Genomic DNA, 18,688 nt, shown 5'->3' with positions numbered 1-18,688 from the left:
ATTTATGAAAAGAGTTCAATCATTGATACAGGGTGGGTTATGCTGTGGTGTTTTGTTTTGGGTTTTCTTCCCCCCTTCTGTGGTAGGTAATAAAAAGGATTACAGGCCCTCCAGAAGGATGAGATATCATCAGTTTGTAATCCAGCCCATGGTTTCCTAGATACCGTATTGTCTATTCTGTTCCGCTATGTGAAAAATGTTGAATATCAACAATGGGTTTCAGTGCTGTATTGTTGAGTTTTGTATGAACTAATCTAGCTTCACTAAAAAAAAAAAAAAAAAAAAAAAAAAAAAACTACAGCTTTGGACAAAAGTCTATAGCCAGTGCATTCGTAACTCCCCATGCACAAGAGCTGACTGTGGCTCTGGGAAGACATTTTACTCATTTGATTTCTTTTTACTTGTAGTCTTCTTGTCCAGTTCTCAGGTGTTTACCACCTATTAGAATTTCACCTGTATGGGTCCTGTGTTTGAGAAAGTCCCAGGACTTGTCAGCTGTATAGGCCTCATAAAAGACAGCTCTGTTCAGGGTTTGAAAGGTAAGCTTTTGCCTAAGTCCTCTGCTGTCTGTGCTTTAAGATGCTAACTTTATTGGCCTAGTTCTGAAACTTCGCAGCTTATCACTCATTTGGAGCTTTCGTAGGGGGCGAGAGAGGAGCGCAGGTTCAGTTTAACAGGGAAAATAACCATTCTTGGAGTGAGAGGTGGTGGGGTGAGAGAGGGGATGGATTTGAATGAAATGTGCCTTTCCTCTTACAGCAACTGAATGGTAACTAACTAGTGAAAGTAAGGAGTGTATTACCTGCACAATGAGGTGTTTTGAGAGCAGGTATTCTGTAAATAAGTATGCTCCAAAGACTGGGTAAAACGGAAAGTGTTTGACCTGTGGGCACGGTATTTCCAGGACATGGGTAGCACAGGCAATCTTATGGTTTTGAACTGCCTTGCCATAAGTGCTGAATTGTTTTCTTTTCTTTCTCTCTTTCTTTCCTTTTCTCGTTCTTTTTTACTTTGCTCTCAGAACTGTCTTAATGTTTTGTAGAAATGCTATTGGGGGTGCTGTTTGCTTGAAATAAAGTGGGCGGAGAACAATTGAGGGTAAATAAGATTTGTGATCAGAAAGATTCTGTCAGTCCAATTTCTGAAAGAATTTGTGGGTTTATTCCTCTTCAATTAAGTTTTTCCCAGATTTATTAAAGCAATTCATCAAAAAGCAAAAGACCTTACAACAATAAGAATGTACATATGTATAAGCTGCAGTGAACTAGATTAGATGCACAGGAGATATTTATTTATGAATTCAAAAGTGTATTGTTAAATGCCTAACTTTAATATATGTATTTTATGTTAAAATATTTCTACCTTTTTGATTACAGATTATTTTCTATATATCTATATTTGTTTGGATCTTTCCAGTACCTAAGATTGTGAATTATTTTAATTCCTTGGAAAATTCACTTTATAGGCAAATAATTTAACACTTACTGTAAATGTGGGAGGATGTTTTTTACGGAATAACAGAATTTCACAACTGCTTTATTTATTTTAATATAAGTAATGTACTGATACTGCGATTAGAGACCAACTTCCAAAAATCCTCCAGGCATTTTCTTGTCTCTGCGGAAGATTTTTGCAGAAGGTATGCCAGCTTTCAGAGTCGTCTCTTTACCCTGCAACAGTGTGGATGTTTTTCCCATCCCCCTTTTAACCTAGGAATTAGAAGAAAGTACAGATGATGCTTGCTTAACCCTGCATTTAGTGCCAAGCAGTGATGTGCTCCCTATGAAACCATTTCTGACCCTCTGCTTGCAGTGGTGAGCCTGAATTTTTCCCCTTCCTTGCGCATCATTGTCGGTCAATTGTGGGATGGAACTGAACCAGAAAATCTGGTACAGTCTGGCAATTAGTACAAAGGGTTTCCAGTCTAGTGTGAAGACAGAGATGCAAGAGCCCCAGCAGCTAGAGAAATAGTTTTGATTGGCCATGGACATTGCCTTTTAGTGCTGCTTGGTTACTTCTTAAAGATATGGCTCTTCTACCCTACAGGTCTTCTCCTTAAAGTACTGCATTACGGACCTACTTTTTATAAGTCTTTTGGGAAGTGGGGGGGGCTTCTTTTTTTAGCTCTAGCTTCTCCCATTTGCAGACTGTCATTTTAACCCATCAAACAGACACATTTTGACTTGTGCAACAAAGAACCAAGTTATCAACATTCACAGAAACTGACATTTTTAATTCAGGCTTCATTATGTCTTCGGTTTATGACAGTGAGCTACAAAGACGTTTAAAGTTTTTTTTCTTTTTTTCATTTTAAATTCAGCATTGGGATGTTTATCTTTCTTTTAATGCTCATATTTCCCTTTCTACCTTTATTCTTTAGTAATATATAATTAGCATTATCAAAACCATCAGCTATTATCCACTGTGACTTTTGACCTTTGTTTTTATCTATCTAGTGTTTTCCAAAATAAATTGCAATACAAATTCTGTTTGTGTTACATTATTATAGTAAAATGTAATTAGCTAAGCTTCTAATACATTCATCAGAAAAATAATCTCTTTTGATATTACTGAGATTAAATGAATGATTATATATATGTAAACTTCTTAAATATCTGGTATCATAAGATAAGAATTAATAATGAAACAAAATTTGTGATTCAAAAATAACATACAGAAGTCAGGGGGTTTCCTACGTAACCAGCATTTTCAAGAGTTATCCTTAAGTCTGTAGCTGATATTTCCTGCTCTCCTAAGAGAGAACAAAAATCTTGTGTAAGTTTGACTGACGTTTAGAAGAAGAGCCAGTTATGCCAAATAAAAATTTGATTAGGCTACTATTTCCAGGGAAGCTGGTAACTCTGCTGGTTATATGAAGACAGTACTCAGTCAAACCTTGCTCAGAACTAAAATGCAATATAATCGGATAGCACTGCAAGCAGTTGCCAAAGTAATAGGAACATTGGGCACTCAACCATAACTGTAGTGTTTTGTTTGTGAGAGTTTTTGTTTTCATACGAGTCAGCAGTTTCTGGTTTATGCTTGGATAACTGTGAACTTGGGATGTTGTCTTTTGCAGTTGGAAAAAAGTAAATGTGTGATCTAATCTTCATATGTATACGTGAAATATTACAAATACACATTCAGAGTTTATATTGTCATTTCTTTCTTCGTTCTGTCTCTGCACAGTGGTACTATGGGAATCCCAGAGGGTGGCTTTAGGCACATGGTAGCAGAATATCCCATTCAGCAGTTAAATACTCTTTGGCTGTATAATGGCAAGAAATATAGTAGTGGGAGCTGTAAATGTGATGACAAGATTAGCACATTGCCCACTTCAGTCAGGTACCCCTTGTTTTTGTATTTATCACTCATCTTTCCCAGTTGACTGATGGCTGTCACTCAATAGCTTTCTTTGGTTAGAAGAGAAAGAGCTTTCTTTAAAGATGTCAGCAGTGCTGTTGAATTCCATAATAGGTCATTTGCACTGAGTCTATGTAAAGCAACAAATTAGTAGCTTCTCTTGTAGATCTTTTGATAGCGTACATGAGAAATGATGCGATAGTGTTATTACACTAGGAAGATGATAGCATATTATAGGTCAAAATCTAACCTGGTTACCCAGAAACATATTGCCCAAGGAAGCACTGATGGTGCTTTAGGCAGGAATTATGCAGAATATTTATCCATATATTAATATCTGCCAATTTCTGAGTTGTTTATCAGAGAAACAAACAAAATCATAACTTGCATTCAAGTGCAGGGGAAAAGAAAATTATAACTAATTGTGTCTTGCCTAAAGAATTGGTTTAAAAAAGCACAAGAGCAACAGAAATTTTTCACTATTTGCCATTTAACAGATAACCAGTAATGGCACTGAACAATAGACCCTCCAAATGTATTTTAGCTGGATTTTTTCCATTGTTTTTAGTTCTGTTTGTCTTCAGTGACCAAGAAAATTTGATGTTGAACAAGGACTACCCCATCTTAATTTGTAACTCCTCAGTCATGATATTATGGCCTTCAGGTTAAGTACTTGGGCAAACATGGTTGGGCTATGAGCTTTGACAGTGAATCACTGGGGCAGATTGTTTAATTGTGAAGTTTTTTTCAAGAAGATAAAGAACTGTTCCTAGTTTTCATTACTCTTCTACCATAGAACAATTTTAGTTCTAAACAAGTGTTTTCTTCTTTCCCTCCAAATGTGTTTTCCAAACACTGCTATGCCTATTAAATATTTACCTATAATTAAAGTTTCAAAGTGCCATTTTTCATATGAGAAAACCGAGGCATAGAAAGGCTGAGTGGCAGTATGAGATCTTGGTTATCAAACCCCAGTGCTTAACCTCCACAACAGTCCAGCTCTTGAGCCCCATTGTACGATAGTCAGTCACCCTACTGAAGAAGTTGGGCTCAGTTGTTGGTTTCATTGCTGTTCTAGGAAATTGGGCAGCATGTTAGTAGAGCTCAGCTGAGCAGTAGCTCTGTGCCATAAATGAAGTCATGGAAATGACATTATAAGTACAATATTTCATATATATATATATATAATAACTTCTATAACATCTATAACATCAGGAAACATCTTTTCTTGGCTTCTCATTTTCTGTTCTGTTTTCTGAGCTTAGGAGATCTCTGCCTGGAAAAAACAAAACAAACAAACAAGCCCACCACCATCATGAAGGTCAGGAGTGTGTAGCTGTGGTGCAGATTGGCTCACGTCAGCTTTTTTATGCACCAAGGAGGAGATCTCAGCCCTGACATGCTGAGGACCTTCAGTGAGAGCATAGGAACTTGTCTTCTCAGAAAAAAAGAGTCATTCAATGACCTGGTCTCCAGTTTGTCAGCAACACTCTCTCTGCATACTGCTTTTGCCCTTACTGTATGGTTAAATGTATCTGACAACTGACTGCTGGGTCTGTTGATTTGTGAAATGAGTTGGGCTAAATGCACTAGTAGAAAATTACAGAGGTTTTATAATATGGGAGAGAATGGGAGCTCAAGCCCACTGCCTGAGCCGTGGTATACCAGCTTTCCTGCTCCTGGAAGTTTCCTTTGCACAACAGGTCCTCCTCAGCCCTTCTACTCATGCCTGTTCCTCAGGGTGGGAAAAGCAGCTGAAAACCTCACCAGGTAAGAAGTTTTTCAGACATGTAACAGGGTTTTATACTTCCAGTTCCCATTGACTTTTGATTCAATTATCACTTAGATGAAATTAAATGGGAATAAAGTACCCAATTCGTTTATGCCATTGAGAACCTCCTGTCCTGAGTCTTACAGTAGGCTATGGAATAAGTAAGCATTGGCTGTTTGTGGGATGTGACAAGCATTAAGAAAAAGAGATTGAATCAGTGTATTTCATGGGACTTTATACAAACCTAAGCAATTGGCATTTCATATAAAATAACTGGTTTCATATAAAGGAGAAGGGGAAAATTACTAGCAAAGATATGGTGATAGCAGTTTCTCAAAGAGCAGATACCAAAGGCACAAGCAGAAACTATGCCACTGATGGGCTGTGTTCTGAGAGACATCTTTTGTTAACACATGAGCCTTAACCAAAGACTCAAAAAGGAATTTTACAGGAATCAGACTACTAATGGCAAGCCTAAAAAACTACTGTGAGCCTACAGAAGTACAGTTGAAGTAATCAAGATATAAAAATGAGATGTGACCAGCAAGATGCATGAAACTGAACTCTATGAGCATTCAAAGAAGTAGGGAAACCAAGGTATAGGATTGCTAGTCAGCAGAAGGAGGTGATGTCATTGAAAAATGAGGCTGAAAATGAAGAAGTTCTAATACCTGCAATATATAATATTTTACTTTTAAAAAAAAAAAAAGTCAGCTGTGAAGAAATTGCTAGCAGAAATAAGATAAATTACAAGAGTATATGGATGACTTGCAATTTTTTGTAAGTCATCTTCTGGTATCTTACATAGTGCATGGACCCTCAGCTAACTAATCCACTGATCACAGGCTGTGACAGTAAACAACAAGACCACCCAAAGTCCCTTACAGGCTTTTTTTTTTTTCTGTGATTCATTGGCATTGTTATGAGGACATGAATTCTAGAGGTAGCTTCTCCCTCACTCCTCTTTCACCCCTTCCTAGACTAATTCTTAAATTTTTCACTTACCCTCTGTGTCTCTTAGTTGCACAGCTGATTGTTATTTCTTTCTGTTTCTTTCTGTACTTGTAATTATCTTTTCAATTCAGTCCTATGGATTTTGCCTTTTCCAAATTGTTTAATTCTTCAGCTTAATCAGTATAATATTTCTTGCTGTCATCCGGCCCCTATTCATTAGAAATTTCTCATGCCAGTTTCTGAATTGAGGAGATAGCTAAAAGGTGGTGTTGGTTTCTGTTATGTTGGCACTGACTAGAGGAAAGATAAAGTAACTCTTGGCTTCTACAAGGTTCTGTGTATCTGTGAATATAAATGTGTCGATGAGGGCTAAGGAGAGATTTCATTCTCGATCCATGTAGCTATTCTGCTAGATACTTCAAAGACAGATGCAGATACTTCAGCACTTGTAACATTTTCTTTTTTTTTCTTTGTACTTTTTTTTCCCTTGAAAAAACAATATCAGAAATGCTAATAATTTCGTATTAGTAAAATGCCATTTTCAACTAGTTGCTTCTATAACTTTTTGGCTAAAAGTGTTCGAGAAGTTCTTTTAAAAAATTCAGAAACACTGATAGAATTTAAAAATTTTCAGATCCAAACTTTCCAAAGCACTTTATAATTTCCTTTTTCTTTCTTTGGAAGAATGTTTAATTTGTCAACGACTTCTGCCAGAAGTGTTAACTTCTGTATATTAGAGCCCTAATTAGATTAAGTTGGATCTGCACTTTGCATGTTCTCCCAAACTAATTCCCATGATCACCATGCTTTTAAAACCTTTATTAGAGGGTTTTGTTAAAGATGCATCACTTTACTGTTGTTATTAATCTGACAAGAAAAGTGTATTCAAATGTACCCTTCTTTCAAAGCTGTGTTTGTCACTGACCTCAGATGTTGAACTGAGAAGAGAATTTGTTTCTAAGCACTACACTGTGTGCAATGCCAAGAAAACTGGAGAGTTCTGACTGGCATCCTTCTGAGAGAGGTGGTTTGAAAACCTTATTGTCTCATGTGTTACATCTATCAGAGCCAAAAATTCTTGGGTGTTGTTAAAAGACATAGAGGTTCAAAACTGGCTATTGTCTCTCTGGCAAGGAATTGTCAAGATTCAATGAAAGACGCAGTGCTGTGGAGAAAGGAAACGGGATTTCAGTTTGAAAGAGAGGTTGTGCCTAGAGGTGTAGAAACTTCCTTGTTTGATTCATAAGGAAAGTGGAAAGAGAGCAACTAGTGAGGTGAGAGTCTGTTGATGATACCAGTTTTTTCAGGAAAATAAAGATGAGGACACTTAGCAGGACTGTCCTGGAGGATCTTAATGAAACTCAGTGAGCGGTCCTTAAATATCCCATGAAATTCTGTTTAGATAAGAGTTGAAGTGATGCACCTGGGAATAATCAAAACTCTGCAAATAAAATCATGGGCTTTCAGCTGACTTACCACCAAGGAATTAGATCTTAGGATTATAAAAGATAGGTCCATGAAAGAATCTGCTTAGTGGTGTTCAATGAATGTTAGGAATAAACAGGAAAGGGACAGAAAATAAGTATGGAATGCTTATGCCAGTGTATAAATACATGGTGCACCTACATCTTGCATATTACCTGCCCCTACATTTTCAAAAGATTCATAAAAGGGCAACAAGGATGATCATGGGAACCAGGGACATGTCCATTAAAAAGAAACTAAGCAAAGTAGACTCTTTGTATGCCTAGAAAAGAAGACTGTTGAGAGAGATGATAAAGGTATCTAGTCTAAAGCATCATAAAGAGGGTCCTTACATGCAGATTGTGCATAGTCTTTGCCAGGACAAGAAATTAAGGCTGGTGACAGATATGACAGATGGAAAGGAAGCAAAAGGTCTTTTAGACTTAACATAATTAAGCACCCATAGGGTACTGTCAGGGTTTAAAGTTTATATGGGTTCAAGGGAAGCTTGAACAAGTTCCCAAAAGAGAAATCCATTGAAGTTAAAAATACACATGAACCTTATCTGGTTCAGGTGGTCTTCGAGACTCAGATTGGTGGAAGCTGGAAGAGTACTTGGGAGAAGTGTTATTACGTGCCTGTTCTGTTCTCTAGTCTACTGTTTGAGACAGTGCTTGGCTAGATGGGCATTTGGTCTCACCCAGTACATCCATTTTACTATCTTATGGTACCATTCATTTATGTCCTAAGGTCACATTTCCTCTTCTTCCAAATGAAAGACAGGTCAGAAACTGTAGAAGTAGCCGGGACAAATAGTTTGAATACTGGAATCTCTCTATTCTTTTTGCATATATCTTCCTCTTCAGCTAAGCTAAGAAAAGATCTTCCACAGTGCACCTAGATGGCAATCAGAGGGAAATACTGACAATCAGAGGCATGTTTTTAAAGCTCTCAAGTTCAGATTAATATGATTTTTTAAAACGTGGGGAAATCCATGAAAAATTTATGGGTATATAATAGCTGAACAATCTCTCCAGGAGACTTTAATTTCTGCTTCTAATCTTTTCATCTCGATCTGCTGGGTCAGCTTTGCAGTTCTCCTTGTGTGCACAATGGGGAACAATGTTTAGCTGATGACAGAAGTGCAGGATGGGGATTAAGTACCCCCCAAGCTCTCTTTATTTTAGTAATGGTATTGAAAGTTCCCCAGCCCCTGATTTTTCTTCCCTCCTACTCTTCCAATAAATTAACACCGCAATCTTAAAATCAAGACATAACTTCACTGGGCAGGGAAAATACACCCTGCAAGTTTTCCTAAATACCCCTTTAGAAAAGGCTTAAGTTTGATTATTGTAATTGATTGTCTTAAGCCCCTGAGTGTCAGAATTCTGCATTACACTCAGCATGTAGTTTGATCAGAAGCTGGATTTGGCAGCAGTCTTAGGTGTCCTCACCTCACCACTCCCACCAACCCACTCATTTCTGACCTGTGCTCCAGATTTACCCCCCTAACCCTAGACACAAGTTCACAATCAAGGTAATCTAAATATTCACTGCTGTTAAAAGCACCAGTTACACTGTGAGCTTTATCTCTGTCTTCCCTTCTCTCTGTGACAGCACAAGTGCCATGGGACTGTGTGGTTAAAGAAAATTAGTTTCTTACAAGGGTTAGTTTTCAGCCCAATCAGCTCATTAATATAACTGAGCACTAGTGCCAGCACATGACAGCTGGAGGGAATTCATGGTTTGGGGATGGGAAGGTGGCCTTTCTTTAGGTGGTAACTCAGAGTTAGGAAAGTTTAAGCAGACGATGAAGTTGCACCTCCTGTAGTGTATTACTTGTAAGGCTGCATGGTAAGCCAGAGTCTTGAGTCAAGCTAAGTAACAAGCAATTTAAACAATCTCCAAAAGAAGTTGACAAACAATTTACACAAGGAATAAAAAGCAATAATAGCCTATTTTTCAAACACACCAGGAGCATGATTACTGCCAGAGAATCTGTAAGATGCTCAAGGCTTGAAAGGAGCATTCAAAAAAGATAAAGTCATAGCAGAAAAGCTGTGATGTTTTTGCACCTGTGCTTACCATGGGGGCTGTTGCAGACATTCCCATCTCAGAATCTTAATTTATGGAATGCATTTTAGGATTTCTTTCAAACTGAAGTGTCCATAAATAGTTTACGGAATAAATGGACAAAACAAGCTTTAACAACTCATCAAGAACAGACATATTCACTGGGAAATTCTAAAGAAAGTCAGGAGGGAAACAGGTGATTGTGGTGTACAGATTCTCAGTTCAAATAATTTTGAGCCAAAGGACTGAAATCTGACTAATGCAGCAACAGATTTTAAAAAGGGATTCAGGCAGATCCAGAAAACTGCAGTCCTATAAATCTGACATCTGTGCTGGGAAAATGAGCAGAAGCTATAACAAATAATAGAATTAGTGTAATCTGGATAATTATGACATATTGTGAAGGGCTGACATAAATTTTAAAAGAGAAGTCCTGGCTTTAAAAATATATTTAGATTCTCTGAAGGAATCTACAAGCAGGAGAACACAGGAGACCCAGCTGATGTTATGTGCTTGCATGTTCAAAAGATGTTTAACAAGGTCCACCTCTTAAAAGCCGATAAGAAAGTACAATGTGCTGGAACAAAAAGGAAGATCCTCACATCAATAAATAACTGGTTTATAGTTATAGTGGGAAGAAGATCATTGGAATAAATGGTCAGTTTTCACAGTGGAGGCGAGTCATCACTGAAAACCCCATGGAGATCTGTGCTATTCAACATATTCGTAAGTGATCTGAAAAATAAGGTGCATAGTGAAGGGCAAAAAATTGCGGATGTTATTAGGTTACTCAGAGAAGGACCTAAGAGAAGGATCAGCTATGGTGTACTGAGAAAGATCTTACGTTGCTGGCAATAATGGGGGGGCAGGGGGAATGGCATGAAATTCAGTGCAAAGAAATGCACACAGGAAAAATAACTCTATCTTTACATATAAAATGATGGGCTGGTAACTAACCGTCACTTCTCAGAAATGAGATCTTGAAGTTAAATGGATAGTTCTGCAAAACTGTCACGTCAAGAACAGTCGAACCAAAATTTTCAGAATAGAGAACAAAATAAAGCCATCATTATGACACTATATAAATCCATAGTACACCTGCATCTTGAATACTTTGTGCAGTGCCAGCTCCTCAACTTAGAAAAAACAGAGTAAAACCAGAAAAGCTTGAAAGACTGTTGGCAAGGATGGTCACTGTAACAGAATGGGTTCAAGGAATGTGATTAGGGTCCAGCAAGCTGGAAAGGATATAACCAGTGCTGGGGCAGGTTGATTGATCTCTAGATCTTGACCAGTTCTAAAGCTTGTTTTACGGCATGACAACAGAAACAGATTCACTAGCATAAGTGAATGGTGAACTTCCAGTATGAAAATGGGAATGAGACAGAAGTCCTAAAACAAGTGCCTTGCTGAGCTGCAACAACAGAAAGTTAGAGGAACAAAAAGGGTGCTAGTGCTTAAGAAAGTGGACACATAGAATTACTGACAAGACACTTCATTTGTCCAGCTGAGTCTCTTTAGATCCTTTAGGCTTTCCTGTCATCAATGGAGAGAGAAAATCTCTCCATTTGGGCAACGAGGAGCACCTAAATTAGGATTCTCTTCTAGGCTAGTCTCCAAAGGACCCTCTTGGTCTCCATTAGTTAGAAAGGTACCACAAGAAGACTGGCCAGCTGAGGAGATGAAACTGGGTACCTAACACTGGGTGACACAGATACTATGATAGGTCTGAGTGGCTGCGCTGTTCCTATGAAAGCAGCTGCTATCATGTTATGACTCCTGTTAATTGATTGATGTGGAGGATAGAAAGCTCCAAATCCTGTCTGGAGGCTCTTCTCATTGCAAATTTATACAGCTGTGACCAGGAGTTGAAGATTTTGTCCTGGGAGAACACATTGTGTAAAACTAGGTAGAGGTGTTCAGAATCAGCATTGTAATCAATCCACCAATTACATTCCATTCTTTAGGGATTCCTCTCACCAACAGCATTACAAACTACTGGCATACTCCAGATATGGCACATTCAGTTTTATTTTCTGTCCGAGCACTGCAGCAGAAAACAACCCATTATGAGACCCATGGAGGCTACCTGGAGTTAAAGGTGTAGCAGCAATGTCTCCAACTGTGTTTCATTTTGAAGCATTCACAAAACCAATGTGCGTTTACTAACTTCTTTTACCCGTAGTTTTAAGCTGTATATTTTTCAAAGGAGATTCAATTTTACTGAGTTTTTCTAACCGAAATAGGAAGTTTTTAGTATTTGTTGAGGGAACGCTCCCTCAGTCTCCAAATAATGTAGTGGTGCAGGCAAGCAACTTCATTTTGAAACAAATTGCATTTATTTTTGAGTAATATTTGCCTGGTTTCTTTTTTCTGTTTTTAACAATTGTGTTCCTTCGGTTGTTTTAATTCATTTCCTCTCACCATTTTTTTTGCTAGTTTTTCACACCTTTTCCCTTTAGTCCTTTTGCTACTTCACAAACCACAACAGAGAAAATGAGGGTGAAGGAAGTTCGAGATCAGGGCAGACTTTTGAACCATAACATTTCGGTCTTTGATTTAATGCAGACAATTTTGTCCATTGCTTATAGTTCTGATAGTATTTCTGAATTGGGGGCATAAATAATATTTTAAATTACACTAGAAGGCCAAAAAAAGATGTAAATCTTAATGCTTCAAGGCATGCATTAGTTGCCGGCAACACTCAGGCTGATTCCTCCTTTCTGCAGCAATACAAATAAAATGTAATAATCTTTCACGGTCACTATTAGTTTAGAAACTTAGCATCAATATTTTTTTCTTGGTCATTTTTTGGAGGCTTCTGTGGTTTTTGTAGAATCCTCACAAATGGTGGTGAAAAATGATGAATTTAGAGAAATTAAGCTGTGTTTTTGATAAAGCTGTGGTGAACTTACTACTATTGTAAAGCTTCTGTGGTTTGTTTTACTTCTCAACACATAAGCCTTCCAATTTAGACTTGCTTTACAGGGTAGGCCCATTTTTTTGCTAAGTTTTCACTACTAAACAAGTTTTTGCAGGTTGTGCATATTCTATGTTAGCATTTGTAATGGTCTAGGAAGCAGCTTTGTGACAATAAATTAGTCCTTACCTGATTTACTGCAAGAAAAAATAAGAGATTTTGTTACCAGATTTTTAGATCGTTATTTTTACTGTCTAATGTTGAACACCTTTACTGTAACTTTCTCTCTTTTTTTGTATCTAAGGAGAAGGGCACACTCTAATGAAGAAAAGTCTCTCTTGGCCATGCATTAACATCTGTAATGGCTTATTTGAGTATCAAAGAATTTATACACTTATATGTTTATAATTCTCTGAATTATAATTAAAACAGGTACTGAAATAATTTAAAGTAGCTCAAAGTATGATGTAAAAATCATGCATGGTATCTTTTTAAAAAACAACAACAACAAAAATCATTCAAATAAATGAAGCAATCACTTCTGGGCACTTGGATTTTCTTTTAAAAAGTTGAGTTAGTCTTAACTTACTGATTTTGAAGACACTATAATAAAGAATTACTGGAGGAAATATTGCTTTTACTGTTTTCAGATAATGCTTAATGTTGTTGCAAATTATAAAATTTAATTAGCTATATAAATGCCAGAGGAACAAATAATGTGCTATTGTCTTGATATCTTTCCAGAAATTAGTCTTTTAAAACAAATTTGCCATATTAATCATCTAAAAATATTTTTGATCACTGAATTAATAGTTTGCAGCCTGTTTTCAGGTATTCATTGCCATAGGTGATTGCCTCTTAATTACTACATGGGCGCTTTCTATTCACTCTTATTAATTCATGTTTTCTGGCACAGTCCCAAAAGGCAGCCTTGCCCTATATCTTCTAATTACTTCTATAATTGAATTTGCCCACTTTTTCTAACCTATTTTTTAAACTGACTGTGTTTGTTCATGGTTTATTGTGTCTTTTTTGTGTCAGTTCTCTGCAAGCAGAATGTACATTGATTCTTTCCTCGTTTCTCATTAATTTTCAAGAGCTTTGCTGCATGTCTGTTTTTTCAGCCTGTCAGACCTATTGCTAGACCAAAAAAAGATTCTTATTATTAAAGGTTAGGTAAAATAGACTGAAGTTAATTAATTCATTAGTAACTCTGAGCCAATTACTGAAGCCTTCTCTTATTTATATACTTGTTAACAAGACAGAGATGAGAAAGGCCTATTATAGGCACATGTCCTTCAGAAGTTGGGCAAACCCTCTGGAGCATATGCGTTTAGTTCCACCAAAGAAAAAGAATTGATTCCAAAATACTTCATAACCTGATGGACCTTCTTGTGGCCCTTCAAATGTTATTTTGGATTCTCTCTTTTGATCACAAGGGCTAAATTTTAATGATCAGCCTTATGAAGAGTACGCATAATGTTTGAATATAAATATATTGACTTACCAGATTCCCTAGAATTATTTCCTGGGATGTTTGGAAATAGTTGAACAAAGAGGAATTACTCACGCATATCTATGCAATTAAGACATGAGCTGCTGATTGTGTATCTTGTATTGATAAATTCAGGGAGAGATGTAGTTGGGAAAAAATGAAATTTTTGTAAATACTCTGTGTGTTATGAACGTTACATAAGAGCAGAAGTCATTCAGAAGCTAAAACCTCATAAATAAAATAGGGAAGGTATCTAGTGGGTCACTGATCAAGGTCAGATGTTTATATTAACGACATCAACACTTACTTTAAGCATTGTATTCAGTACCCGACCTTACATTTCTTGAGGCTAAAGCATTACAAAACACCGTTCTCTCTCACTGAATTCATAAGAATGCAACTCAGCTTGCAGTGTTGATACAAGATTCTTGTTTTTAAAAGGGTTACTGATACCTTTTTAGGGGGGAAAATCAAGCAAATCTTTGGAGTTTTCTTTTCTTCTAATTCAACAGCTTGATCAGAGATCATTAGAATTGGAAAGCCTTTCTAGAAATTCTTTGTCAAGTGTCTTGCAAACCTGGGCTGATATCTAGATTTAGAGAAAAATGATGCTACGATTGAGGAATATTGTATGAGCATTTTAAAAAAAGAGACAAAGCATGGATTTAGAAACATCTTTTACCTATATACTTTATAGAATATGAATCCAAATAAATTCAAACAGGAAGAAAAAAAAGTGTTGGGACCACTGGGGACCAGAAAGCCCAGTCAGTTACATTTTGAAGAAAAACTGGTCTGTAGATCTAGATTTAAAATCATACAAGAAGGGCAGTTACTAAACTATCTGGCAGTCCTACCCCTGTGCTAGAAGTAACTTGAGATTAAAATCTTCAGCTACTACTGTGGGAATTATTCTTTGCTTCAGTTATTTCAATCTTGAGAGACAATAGGAAGAAAAGGAATAAACTAATACAGCATCTGACAACATGCACTCCTCACCTGCACCTAGTCACTAGTGTGATGTCTGGGTACAATCACCATGCTGTACTGAAATATCTAACTGGCCTCTGCATACCTCCTAGAACACACACAGCTTTCTCACTCCCCCTTGCATGCCATACTGCTCACTGCAGAATTGGGGTCTTTATTTTTCAGTCTTGCTTATTCTCATCCCAGAATTAGTTAGGAAATAAGTTGCTGTTTGGAACTGATGATATCTCAATCAGATCATTATTATTTCTGGTATGAAATAAGTAATTAATTATGGAACTGCTCATACTGCTCTGTAGTTAAATAGCTTTGAGATTTGCACTTAAAACAGATATTCACTTCTTCATTGTGTGTGAATTACATGATGTGGGCTTGCCAAATTTACATTGTTTATTTGTGGAATGGAAAGTTACTGGTTTGGAGAACTTTTCAAGTACATCTTTTGTTTTATTTTAGTCATTGGCAGCTATTCTTAAGACTGCGTGACTAAGAGCCTCCTGATGTTTGGATCCTTTCAGTAGAAATAGTGCAAACAGGTTTTTTAAAACATTATGAGAAGAGTAGTACATTTAGACAGTTCAGAATTGTAACGAAATGAAATAAGTTTCCCTTAACACTTCATTTTTCTACTAATGAACTGTTATCAGAATGAATCCTAAATTATGTAACAGTATTGAAATAATTTTTGCTACTATAAAATGTATGTTAAGAGGAGTGGATTGCTTATCTGGGCTCCATGTTAACATTTTTTGCAGTTTTGGCAGAACTGAGGGCTTGCATTAGCTCCATATGAACAGACCCTCAAACACAGTCAGTAAGGTCTTAAGCAAATGAGAGATGCATTTCTGTATCAACAGTTGTGTTATCAGAACCAGGGTAACTTTGACACATTGAAATTCAAGCTGTTCATTGAAGTATGTTACAGGCTTTTTGATGGTGTGACAATATTATCAAACCAAAATTACTGACAGTTTATGGTGGTTAATCTGTAGAGAAGAAGTGCGGACAGGACAGTAACAGTCTTTTCATTTTTTACAAGACAATGCAACCTAACTAAAATTATAAGGACAGCAGTGAAAAAATGAAGGGTTTGCTGTCTGCAAAGTTCCTAGTTTATCATGGTTTTTGGATTTCTGGCATGTTTTACTGATTTATTTCCATCCTTTACTTATGTATATGCTATGCTAGATTTGACTCTACTTCTGTCATATATACTGAACTGAAAAATTTACTGTTAGCCATTTCCTTTCATAGTTATTCTGACTCTTCTTGACTCACAGTACCCTCTGGCATGCCTTGAAAATATTTCTTTGCCTGTTGTTCTTATCTCATTTCTCGTGAATGCATTTCGACTTCTGCACGAGCCACTGTAGTGCTTTTACTTAATTCCATATCCTTTCAGTAACTTCATGTACTCATCAAGGAACTTGTAAAGAGTGTATTGACTTCTAGGAACATGCCTGTTTCTTGTGGCATTTCCTTTATTTCATTATTGGTTCTACTTTGTTAGAACATCCTGTGATCATAGCAAGTGAATAGGCTGAGTTGAAGCTGTAAATCATAATAATCATTTATGTACAAGGAAGCAGGGATGCTGAGATTTCATGACTTTCCATATGTGACAAGGGAGGAGTGTGGCAGAGCCAGCAGCCCAGCACCTATTGCCTGTTTTGTAGTCCTGGGCTTTTACTGTTGGACTGCCTTTGCAGTCCTTTCTAGTACACGCTGTGGTGATTAGATGACTAATATGGAGATACTAGCACATATGTACATTGTTATAGTGAGTAAAATTGTCAGTGGCTTTGAAAAACCTTTTGTAAAAGAAACATTTTTAAATATTTCTGTCACTTTTCATGAAATTAGAGCTCAAGTAACATTGTTGAGTATCTTGGGTATTAGAACTTTTTTCTGTCTATCAGGCACTTACCTGAAAATGAGACATTGATTGAGTAAAACAGTGAATATCAGCAATGTTGATCAACAACATGTGTGTTCTTTGTCGACTTTCAATCTAACAGTATTTAATTGGAATAAATAGGCAATATAAAATAACACTTGGACATATTAGAAGGAAGAAGGACAAAATTGTGTTCAAAGATTTCCTTGATAAACACAGATGCTTTGCACGAGGCTCAGATACAAGGTAGGGAATTCAGCATCCAGTGCTGGCCTTTTGCCAGAGAAGGGCGATGGGGGACTTAAGGTTGTGTGCTGAAGCTGACCTTTCTTTCTGGATCTTGAAGGAAGAAAATAATTAGATCTCCCCTCCTTCAGCACTAGAAGCACAGCATTAGGGAAACTTATTTCCTAGTTTCACTCACCACAGCAGCAAGCTCAAGCATCAAGTCTTCCAAAAAAAGGGAGCAGTTCCTGTATTAAGATGTATTCGATAAGCTGTTTCTTAACTGACACTTCATTATCTTTCTGGGTAAGCTGCAAATGTTGTAAGAAATATATTTTCTCTTACTTTAATCCTGAAGAGAAGGAGAGGTTAGGGGATAGTTTTCTTTTACTTCCAGTCTTGGTGCTATTTCCTACACCTCAGAGTTTCAAAGATGACAAGAAGCTACATGAAATCTATTGACCTTTTAAAGCCTAAGACTATTCCTAGTCTTTCAGGTTACTTTGTAAGACCAGATAAGATATTGATTATTAAAGAGAGAAAAGATATAAATGCAAGTGGAAATTAATACTGCTTTTTAACAAAAAGTTTTAGTCAAAAACATCAGCCCCATCCTGATCATGTGCACCTCAGGGGGACAGGATCAGTCCTTGTGTTCGCAGCATCTGTTTCAGAACACCTAGAAATGTAATTGTGTTCCTTATGGTATCCAAACTGCTATTACGAAGCAAATATGAGTAGTTATTATCTGCATGTTGGCATTACATGTTTTACGTCTACAGTAAGTGCCACCACTCAAATGCCAAACCTGTGCTTAATGTTGTGCCAATAGGCCTTCTCACTGATAAACCTTGACAGTACATTGTTCTCTTGTCAAGGGGCATTATCCTAGCAATTCAGCAAAAATTTTTCTTCATTTGGACAGTGCATCTTTCAGACATTCTCTTCTTCTATTGATTTGTTTTCTCCTGTCCCTTTCTCCTTCTTTTGTTTTCTTATCATAGCTTCAGGTTATTAAGTGCAAAGTATTGATGGGAATGGGTGGTTTTGGTCGATGGAGAGCTAATGCATCCCTAATCCCACCATTGTTATAGAGTTATGCTTTACTCTGGTTCCTGATGGGGGAAAAGGTGCAAAGCTCTTGATCCTAGTTTTATTTGTCACAAACCCATCCATCAATCAAGCACAAGCATGTCTGAATGCTGAATGACATGTGGGTCTCAGCTGAAGAAATTCGATAACACTGTATTGTCAGGTTGCTCACTCTTTTTTTTTCGATAAGAAATACATTTGACTGAAATAGATAAGCATGCAACTACTAAAGACTTGAAGAGAGAGAGTGACATACATGGCACCAAAGGTTGTTGATCTTTGGTATTAATGATACTTATGAGTAAATAAAATAGAAAAAAGCTCTAGACATGCAACATGTTTAAATCTGAGGGGGGGGAGGTATTAAGTTGGAGTTTCAGGTTTTTAATCTGGACGTTAATATTATAGCCTGCCGCTTAGGTTCAAATAGTGATAGAATCTATG

At 37.0% G+C, this 18,688-nt stretch overlaps 1 long non-coding RNA gene across 4 annotated transcripts in view; it reads left to right on the top strand.

Annotated features, from left to right (window-relative positions):
- The first annotated feature begins 429 nt into the window (after nucleotides 1–429).
- Nucleotides 430–18,688, top strand: part of LOC119157020 — a 91,332-nt gene continuing 73,073 nt past the window's right edge. For all 4 annotated transcript variants that reach the window (XR_005107350.1, XR_005107351.1, XR_005107349.1 and 1 more), the window contains exon 1: nucleotides 430–539. This is a non-coding gene — a long non-coding RNA (uncharacterized LOC119157020). The remainder of the gene's footprint in view (nucleotides 540–18,688) is intronic.

Source organism: Falco rusticolus, chromosome 13 (genome assembly GCF_015220075.1).
Source record: "Falco rusticolus isolate bFalRus1 chromosome 13, bFalRus1.pri, whole genome shotgun sequence".
Taxonomy (NCBI): domain Eukaryota; kingdom Metazoa; phylum Chordata; class Aves; order Falconiformes; family Falconidae; genus Falco; species Falco rusticolus.
The sequence above is the reverse complement of the archived record's forward strand: the minus strand, read 5'-3'. Positions and strand labels throughout refer to the sequence as shown.